We start from the raw sequence: 10428 nt of genomic DNA on the forward strand, positions 1-10428 counted from the left end.
CTGTGCATTAGACAACATACTTCTGACCTTCTCTTGTATGGTCCTATTCATCCTCTCAGCAACACCATTTTGAGGAGGATTGTAAGGAGCAGTAAGTTCACGTTTTATACCTTTTGACTCACACCTCTCTCCGGGCATAAGAAGGCGCTGCAGACTCCATGGGCTTCCAAGCTGCTCGCTGCAGCGAATTCTCGGGCAATGGTGGTGCAATGGTGGACTGGTGGTGCAATGGTGGACTGGTGATGATGGTGGTGCAATGGTGGACTGGTGGTGCAATGGCGCTATGCTGCAGACTCCATGGGCTAGCTGTTTTTAAAGCGGTTGGTGGTGGGCCCAGCAAGCCAACAACCAATCAGAGTGGCGCAACCGGTGAGCGCGTTGGGCTCATAACCCAAAGGCCGAGGATCGACACCTCGCTCTGATAATTTTTCTCGGGTCAATCTTTTTCTCTCTTAAACAACTCCAAAAGTGTTCTAAGAACTTGGATAAACCTACGAAATCGATCATATTTGAAGGTCTTTAGACACTTGAGTTATCTAAATTTTCACATGGTGCGCATAGAGATCTACATGGAGGGCACGGATGCGACAACCCAAACTAAGGCGCAAGGTGCACGTGCTACGCATTCACATGGTGCACAGTGGAGGGCAAGGATGCGACAACCCACAACAAGGCGCACCTCTTCCCATCCTTTGGGCACACACCTTTTAGATCACATTGTCGCTGCTATAAATTTAATTCCTCACCATGTGGGAAATCAACTTGTAATTATTATGAGAAGAACACAATAACGTATTATTTAGCTGCTCTTGCACATCTCTCTCTCTCTCTCTCTCTCTCTCTCTCTCTCTCTCTCTCTCTCTCTCTCTCTCTCTCTTACATGATGTTGTCTGAGAGAAAATTAGTGGCAAGGAAATGTGGCCAAAGGTCTTTCAAACATGGAAAATGTAATAAAAATGTGTGGATATTGATTATAATTGTGTTTTGAGAGCAAAAACTATTCCTCGTCTCTTTGTGCACGTTTCTTACGCATGTACGCCGAATTGCAAATATTGCCTATTGTACTTTGTGTGAAGCCATTTTTTTGGTGTTTTTGGTAGTTTCTCGACCGCTTTTGAAACTTGGACCGGAAGAACCTTTCTAAGATTGTGGCTAGTGTCTTGTGTCTACTTAGCGTTTTGGAGGATCTTACGTGAGGTTCTTTTTTGAGTTGGGATGTTCATGCATCTTATGGGATATTTTGCTTCATGCTGCATATGGAAGCCGTTTGTTGTTAATGATAGTTGACAATTTATGCTTAGTTTTGAGAGTTGATTTTATGGTTTGTACGTTATGGAATTGATATTTTATTATTTATTGCAGCTAACAGGTGGACAAGGCTTGTCCAAGCTAGGCTATTGCAAAAGAATATTATATTTTATGTACATTTTATTCAAGTGCTCTTTTATGAGCTTTGGCCATTTATGACCGACCGGCCAGTTTGTACTGATTTTTGACAATTCAAGAAATCTCTAAATTAAATACGTGCAAGAGGAAAATGGTCACTCTTGCACGGGGGGAGATCCGTGTAGTGTATTCAACCTGCTTTGGGTGCACCCTGAGTTAGGTAGTGGACACCAAAACAGCTCATGGTTGATACCCACCAGCCATCCTGGTTACCTCCTACTCAGTCTCTCACACACATTAACCGGAGTTCTCCAACCTTGTGCTCTCACTCAGTTGGTCCCCGCAACCATCACAAGCAGTCCACCATGCGCAGGTTTTGTCCGATCACGTGATGGCTCTGAGGTGGCCATTTTGGACGCCACCAAGCATCAATGACACAAGTGCGTGCAACAACATTCGGAAGCAGCAGAAGGCCAGCCCTCTCATTTTCAGCTCTTTTCCTTTCCAAAGCTCTCTCCATTGCGTGTCCACTCATCGCCAGTCCACCACTGTCTTGGCCCTGCTCGATCCTCGTGTAGTTAATACCTCTCTCCCCCAAGTGGACTGCTTACAGAGGTGGATGTTCCAGAAGCTCCTTCATGGCTGCTGTAATACTCATTGCCAAGCTGCTCGCTGCAGCGCATTCTCGGGCATCCACGTTGATGATGGCGATTATTAAGTTCGGACTTTAGCTTTAGTGTTCTTACAATTTAGTATTTTATTGTCCTTCATTTTATTTTTTATCCAAACATTGGATTAGATCCATCAGAACAAGCTGAGTTTGATCCCATGGTCTTCTGAAGACGAGTAATATAACATTTTATTTTTGGCTATGTCTCTTCCCCTCCCATTACGACCCCTTACAACGACGGACATCGAGGAAGCTCTTGAAAGACCACAGGAAATACTCTCTCCGGAAGCCATACATCCACGGGACGATGACGATGATCATGATTTCAGTCTAATTTAATCTTTCGCTTTACTTCATTTCATTTTGTACCCAGACATTGTAGTAGATCCATAAGGATTGTTCGCTCTCTATCTTCCCTCTCCTTATAGCAATAGACATAGACGAACCTCTTCAACGAACCGATGTGATAGCTTTTCGGACAACACCTCCTGTCAGGCATCCTCGCCCATTCACGATGATGTTGTTGCATTTTCTTGTGATGATTTCAGACTTTTAGTTTTAGTCTTTCATTGTAATTCGTTTTATTTTTGTACCCAGATATTGGATTTGATCCACAAGGATCTTCTGACTTTATTTTCGTAGGTAATTTTGGCATTTTAACGACAGATACTATAACATTTCATTTCATTTCACTCTCTTCACAATCCCCCGCCCCCCCTCTATTGTTAGGTTCTGATAATTGACGTCAATCATGTTATATTTTTTACAATTATGCAATGTATAAAAATCCCCAATTGCATTAAAATAAATATAAATTTAATAATAATAATAATAAAAAGAAATAATAATAATACATTAGAGAACACACATCTACCTGGTACTTGAACAATGCAACAGGCAGGGCTCACATATAATTTGGACATCAGTGTCCTACTCTAACCGCCCTCAAAATTGTAGCTTCTCCCGAGCAACTTTGCTCATTTTAGTTGAACATGGTCAATGAGTTGAAAGCTGTTTTTTTTAATGGAACTTTCAACCAAAATTACGTGCTTCAAAATTGTCTGAGCACAAGTTGTCCTGCAAACTACTCATACACTCGATCAATTCTTGGTATTAAAATGTTCATAATTGTGTTCTATTTTTATTTAGCACTTTTTTGAAATGAAACTGCCTAAATTTTAAATTACACAAACTCTTTGTGCATTATAATTTCACTTTTAATGCCAATGGTAAGCAGATATATCACACATTCATGTCGACTTCTCACTGTTAACATGGCATGTCCCCTGTCTGTCTATCACTATGATTGTTTCCATTTTGTACAAATTCTCTCCCGAATTATCAGCTTTAAAATCAATAGACTCCAGATATTCAGGCTTTTGGCCACGTAAATTCAGTGTATGATTAGATTGTTGTTAAATTTAACACAGTTGTTTTTAGTGCTTTGTTTTTAGCAAAGTTTTGCAGATAAATCTAAATACAATGTTCTCATATCACGCCCTAGGTATGACATTGCTTAATGCATTTTGATAATACCTCTCTTGAAATATCATTACAATTCTCCCTGATAAGTACAATGTGATCTCTATGTATCTTTAGACCTATAAGTAACATTATCTAATTCATCACAAGTACTTATCCCGTCTCTTCTCTTGTCTTGGCCCCTCCAAATTCCCCCACTCTTCACCACATCTTCTTATGTGAAAATCCTCTAGTTTAATAGTGGTATGATAAGTTAAATTTGATTGCTTTTAAGTGAGTCTTTTTTTAATATTCTCACACCCCTATAAATACCCAAGCACCTTTGTAGCAGGCAAGAATTTTTTTCCATATGCTTTAAGGCTTTCTTACTTGTTTACATTATGTTGAAAAATCCATTGTTTCTAATGTCATAGCTTCTATTTCTTTGATTGGACTCTTTCTTGAGATGACTTCTGATACCACTACTTACATGAGCTCAGCTGGTGTGCAATGATCAATAAGATTTGATACATGCTTCCACATTCCACGCTATTCCAATTTCATATCAAACAGGTCATTTATTTTTCACTTTTATGCGTAGCCTAGTCCATTGGTCACAGACACACAGATTCGCCGATTTAGGCAGTGTGTAGATACTCATCTTGGTGCAGATTCACCGATTTAGGCAGCACATTGATAAAACGGAAGATTCATGATTTTTAAACAATATCCAATGCAGATTCGCGAATTTAGGCAGCACACCGATAAATTACAGTTTCACTATTTTGAACAAATTAAATGAAGATCCGTCGATTTCGGCAGCATTAGTGCAGATTCGACGATTTAGGCAGCACGTCGGGTGTAGATTCGCCGATTTAGGCAACACCGATCACAAAATCATGCTACAGTGATTGACCAAGCTAGGTTACTGCAAAAGAATATTATATTTTATGTACATTTTATTTAAGTGCTCTTTTATGAGCTTTGGTCATTTATGACCGGCCGGCCAATTTGTACTCATTTTTTACCATTCAAGAAATCTATACATTAAATACGTGCAAGAGGGAAATGATCACTCTTGCATGGGGGGAGATTGCATCCAGTGTCTGTGTATTCTTCTCTCCTCTCCTCTCTTCTCTCGCGCCGTGCTGGCGTAGCACTCCACTCTAGGAGGTGCGTCTGCACGTGCTCTTTTTCTTTGTCTCGCTCTCACTCTCTCTCTGTTTGCATACGTCGTGGCTTATGTGCTATGGGAATCGCAAGGCATGCAGATTTTCCAGTTTATGCTAGATATTGTGTTATCTTGGGTATTTTGCAAGGCAGCCATATTTTCGTCTGTACCATTGTGTGCGTCATTTGGGTTGTGTTTTTGCTCTCCTTAGAGAGGGGACTCCACCGGATTTTTCCTGCATGACACTTTGAGCACCGTTTTGACTTGAGATTCAATCCTATTGCAGAGAAGGTTTTGCCAAGAATTTGTCAAGTTTTCTTGACATAGTGCTCAAGTCTTGCAATTATGGCATCCTCTTCTGAGAAGTACATTACAAAAAGTCCAACAACACAAATTTCTCTATATGGAAAGAGAAAATCCAGGATGTGTTAATCCAAAGCGCCAATATGAACGAATCATTGAACGACAAGAAGATGATAGCTATATAATTGCGCAGCGGAAGATGCTTGATGCCAAAGCTAAATCCACTATATGTTTACACCTCACAAAATCTATCTATTTCACCATAGTGGGTGATGCTACTGCTAAAGCCTTATGGAACAAGCTATGCAATACATATGAGAGTAAAAGCGCAAGCAACAAGGTGTACTTTGATGAAGAAGCTCTTGAGATTTACATGAAAAAAAATGACACAGTTTCTGAGCATTTGAATGCACCCAATCTACTTTTCCATCAATTGGCGTCATAGAGATTCGATTTTGACAATGAAGTACGGTCATCTTCTTATTGTGCTCTTTACACTCTCATGGGACATATTTTGCATAGCAATTAGTAACTCTGTACTTGAGGGAAAATTGGCCTATGATGTTGTAATTTCTAGTTTACTCAGTGAAGAGATATGCAAGAAGTCTATGGAAAGAAGACTTTTTGGGCTTGAAAGACGAGGATCAAATGTACAAGGTTAAATATAAGAACGAGGCTTAATTTAAGGTTAAGGACGATACCTCAAAAGGACAGTATGTATCTACAAGCAACCCTGACAAAAACACTAAGGGTTTTATAGTTGGAGACATAGAAACCATTCTAGTGGAAAATGTACATGGGTTATGTCTTCGCAGGTGAAAAGGGAACACTTGTATCATTGCTGAAAAAACTAATAACCTATTGAACCTAAAGCCACTACTATTTAGGGGATCTCAAACAGAGAAGAAAACTAATGTTTGACGATGTTTGAACACTAGAATGGTAACCTAACAGGACATAAAAGTGTCCTTTCAGGGTTTTGGAAAAAAATTCCAAAACCATAGTAGCCTTCCACTCATTTTGAAAAATCCTTTCATGAGCTTATAGTTCAATAACTAGTACATATGGCAAAAATCAGAAACTTGTAATTTTTCTTATCCCTTGGTCAGTACAAGCCTCCAAACTTGATGGACCAGTGCATTTTGCCCAAAACAACAATTTCAACGGTTGATTGCATATAAATAAGAGTGGGGATTTTTGTAGGACATGAGATAAAATGCCCCGTTAACTTCACTGGGTTGGTGACCTAAACATATGGTTGCTTTTACCTTACTTTTTTTTTTTTTGGCAAAAGATATAGGTACAAAAAAGTTGCATTTTTGTCATTCTGCGGACCTATCATCAAAGTTTCTATAGTCACGCTCAATACAGATACTATATACATGTTTTCTTGGTTCCCTTTGGGCCTTTGGATTCAAAAGTAGCCATGGAGCATGTCAAAAGGATAATGGATCTCTTACAATTGAAACCTTGGGGGCAATGATAAAGTGCTAAATACAGCAAACATGAAAAAACTGGGTTTAGCATTATGACCTCTAGAAACCCATAGAAACTACTCAATATCTAGCCAAGTTTGTAGTCTATGATTAGACATGGTTACTACCTACAAAATACACACAATTGGCCTAAGAAACTAGCAATATTGAGAAAGTTAAACTTGCTACTCTAAAATGTATCGTATTCTTCAGCAATCAAGAAACTCAACCATCATCATATACTATGTTATATAGCATATTAGGTCCCCCAAAACGCAAGGAAGATTATATTTATGTTATACATTACACTTACACAATCAAAATTGAATTTGGATATCAAGAAAGCCACCAAAAAAATCATAAAACTGTTAATTTTGGCCAAAAAGCAGGATTATGCAATTCTTGTAAATTGGTCATAACTTTCAATTTTAACACTTAGCTCTCCCTACAAGCATCAAAACATGTTGATAACTATGAAGGCCTAACCTCTAGCCATCTAAACCTCACAAACATGAAGTTTAGAGTGGTATAGTCGCTAAAAATTGAAAAAAAGCCAAAAAAAGGACCCGTTTTTTCACACAGTTTAGGTTCAAAAATGTTGTGCAAGAGTAAGGTTAATGGTGAGATCGATACTCCAAAAAAAATGCTAAGTTTTTTCCAAGGACATAAAAGTGTCCTATTACCATTGTAGTGTTAAGGGATCTAATAAGCTATTCTAAGAAGCACACAATCAAAAGGGTTCACTTCCACAATATTTATCCCATTTTGATGGAATCTTGCTTATGAAATTATTGCTTGAAGATGGTAATAATGGGTTAATAAAATCTATTATTAGGAAACATATTGTATATCAAGTGATCATATATCATAAAGTAAACCAAAAATACAAGTACTTGACTTCCAAGATTCCCTAAAACTATTGCCTGGCAGTTTAAAGTCTCTAGCCGATATAATGTGCCTTGAATTGGGTAGCAAGGGACCGACATGAAGAACTGAACGAGTTTAATATTTCAGAGAAAATGAAATAATTAATCAACTATTTGGATCAAGATATCTTAATGCTGGTTGAAGTCCTTAGGAAAGCACAAGAAAAGTATTGGAATTGATCTCTTATAGATACAACAAGTAACATGACCGTATTGTTGATGGCTAAGAAGATTTATCAAACCCATTATTACCCCAAAACGTATCTTATCTATAGGCGTGCACCAAACAAATTAGCCTTCATTCGACAAGCCTATTATGGTGCTCACACTGATGTATACTTACCCTATGACAAGAACTTAATTTACTATGATGTCAACTCATTATATCCTTATGCTATGACAAGGCCAATGCCCAATGGAAAACTTGTATGGAAAGGTAATTTGAAAGGGTACGATCTAGATCAACAATTTGGCTTTGTGGAGGCTAAAGTAACATGTCCCGACTCAATCAAGATACCATTTCTTCCCTACAAAAATCCTACAATTGGAACTCTTATATATCATACCAGGACAATTATAGGTGTATATTTTACAAAGGAGTTAAAACTAGTAGTAAAATTAGGATATAGGTTGAAGCTTAGGCACGTGTATTTATTTGATAAGAGTGAAAGCCCCTTCTCAAAATTTGTGAAAGAAGTCTATGAGGTTGGAAGCTAAAAAAACAGAGACCAGGTAATGTCTTCCATTCATAGATTATGAATTCACTAAACATTAGGTTTGATATCAAGCCTAAATGCAACATCAAAGAGATCAGTGATAGGGAAAAACTTAAGAACTAATGCCAATTTACCAATTTGGTGAGTTGAACTGCGCACTATGCAATAAGTTACAATACAAAGAATGAAAGGTCATACTCTTCGAGATTTTGCTAAATCTAGGTGACATTGGCTACAGTCACTCAATAATAATAGCACATTAGCAATGCAAATGTCAGCAACTATAACAACATATGCTCGGGTACGCATGTATACTTATATATATCTCCCTAGATGCTGATACCGATTCAATTGCTTTACACAAACCACTTCAAGACTCAGAGGTATCCTTGGCGGACTTAGGTAAACTCAAACTAGAGCATAAAATGGTAGAGGGTTATTTCTTAGCACCTAAATGCTATGCTTTAGTCGTAGATGTATCTAATAACATAATTCGTAACACATAGGGGGTAGCCAAAGAGAAGGTTTGTAACATTTAATGCACTAGTAACTTGTGTGTAGTGGAAATCGATAACATAGTGAGCATTTCATTAAGATCGAGTTCCATATGAGCATAGAGAGAGTACTTAATTTGAGAAAGCAACATAGCAATTTACACCTAGCTAATTCAGCATTGACAATACTTGAAAAGAGAGAGAAAAAGAACAATTGACAACAGTTGAGGACCGGATTTATATGGAGCCGGTCTCCCCTCCATAAAGGCTTTGTATTTTAGATTCTCTCATCAAAGGAGACTTTTGTACAATACAATTCTTGTGTTCCTTGACAAAACTCGTTGGTGCAATGAAGATGGAAGCTTCATGCATCAAATTATGCTTGAAAAACACACCTAGTGTCCCAAGACCTCACACACCTTCAAAAATGGTGAGAGCTAGCAGGGAATGAGGATGATTGAGAGGAAGAAGATTTATCTTACAAGAAAGAAGTATTCTCCTCCACATAATCACTCTAATTAGCATAGCTTAGCTTAGTAATTAGCATGATAGAGGAGATGAGCATGCCATTGAAGCTTGGCTCTTGGTTGGATTTGCATTCCATAGCCAAGAGTTGTTAGTGTAGGCCTCTACTTCTCAATTCTTGGAGAAGAAGATGGAGTTCTTCTTGCACACAAGAGTTGTGTGTGTGTGTGTGTGTGTGTAGCAAAGTGTTGCAACCCTTTCTCTCTTCTTGGTCGACCCTTCTTGCAAACTATCCTTGCTGGCTTCCCATTGGCCCTTGCAGAGCCTAGCTTATCACAAATTAGAAGCATAATTGGTAGCCTTGTGACATGTGTCCTCCTTTACCCTTTTGTAAGAGCTTTAGGTAATTAAATAATTCATTTAAACTCTCATTGGACCTTTTAGTCTTCTGGCCAATAGGAATCAGGAAAGCCATTAGGTTGCTAGATGCTTCCATGTGTCCATTCTTCCCTTTGGGGAGATCTTGGGAGTGTGTGTGTGTGTGTGTTTCTTTCTCATCCCCTACCATTAGGGCTCACCCCCTCCTTCCTAGGGATGTGGGAATACTTTTTAGTCTTCCAATGACCATCCAATTTTTCCCTACTTTGGCCTTTGGACAATTGAATTAAATTTAGGAACTTAGCCTATGGAAGTCTTAATGGAGCTAAACCTTAGGTCTTTTAAGCCCCATTGAAGCACATTGCTCTTTTGTAGATAATCCCCCTTTGGATCCCTATTTTCTCTCCTTTGGATCCGTGACAGAGACCGGTCTGGCAGCCTTACCAATATTCTAGCTTTTACTCCCCTGGTACTTCCCCATATTAAATGATCAGTTTAACATGAGAAAATCATTTGGGAGAATTAGATATTAGTTTTCATGACATTACCTCGCTTTTGAAATCATAGTCGTCCTCGACTATGAGGTAGAGAAGATAAAGCCTACTCATTAGTTTGTAGCGGGTAGAGGATCCCTATTTTACCCTACGACACCGTTCCAGAATGGATGATTAGTCCATTTGGTGCTTGAGAGCCTTAGCTGCCACAAGCATGTCTGCACTTTAGTCCGTATCAATCTTTCATAGTAGAGTGACAAACTCTACTTGGTGTTCGGGAGACGTCGTCTCCACAAACATGATCCTAAGCATGCATACTTATTAACATTTGTGCATAATAAAGAAAAAGAGAGTCTTATAGGAAAAAAACTTTGTTCATTTATACATATTACATTTGCTTACTCTAGTGAATCATTGTAAGCATTGACGAGGTTTAGGTTATCCTTTAATTGTATGACTTGCATCCATCTAGCATCTTCAAAAGGATAA

At 38.5% G+C, this 10428-nt stretch overlaps 1 non-coding gene across 1 annotated transcript; it reads left to right on the forward strand.

The window, feature by feature from the left end:
• Positions 1-351: 351 nt before the first annotated feature.
• Positions 352-424, forward strand: TRNAM-CAU (transfer RNA methionine (anticodon CAU)). Its single transcript has one exon. It is a non-coding gene; the product is annotated as a tRNA-Met (tRNA).
• Positions 425-10428: the final 10004 nt, after the last annotated feature.

Source organism: Adiantum capillus-veneris, chromosome 16 (genome assembly GCF_014529385.1).
Source record: "Adiantum capillus-veneris isolate H3 chromosome 16, ASM1452938v2, whole genome shotgun sequence".
Classification (NCBI taxonomy): Eukaryota; Viridiplantae; Streptophyta; class Polypodiopsida; order Polypodiales; family Pteridaceae; genus Adiantum; species Adiantum capillus-veneris.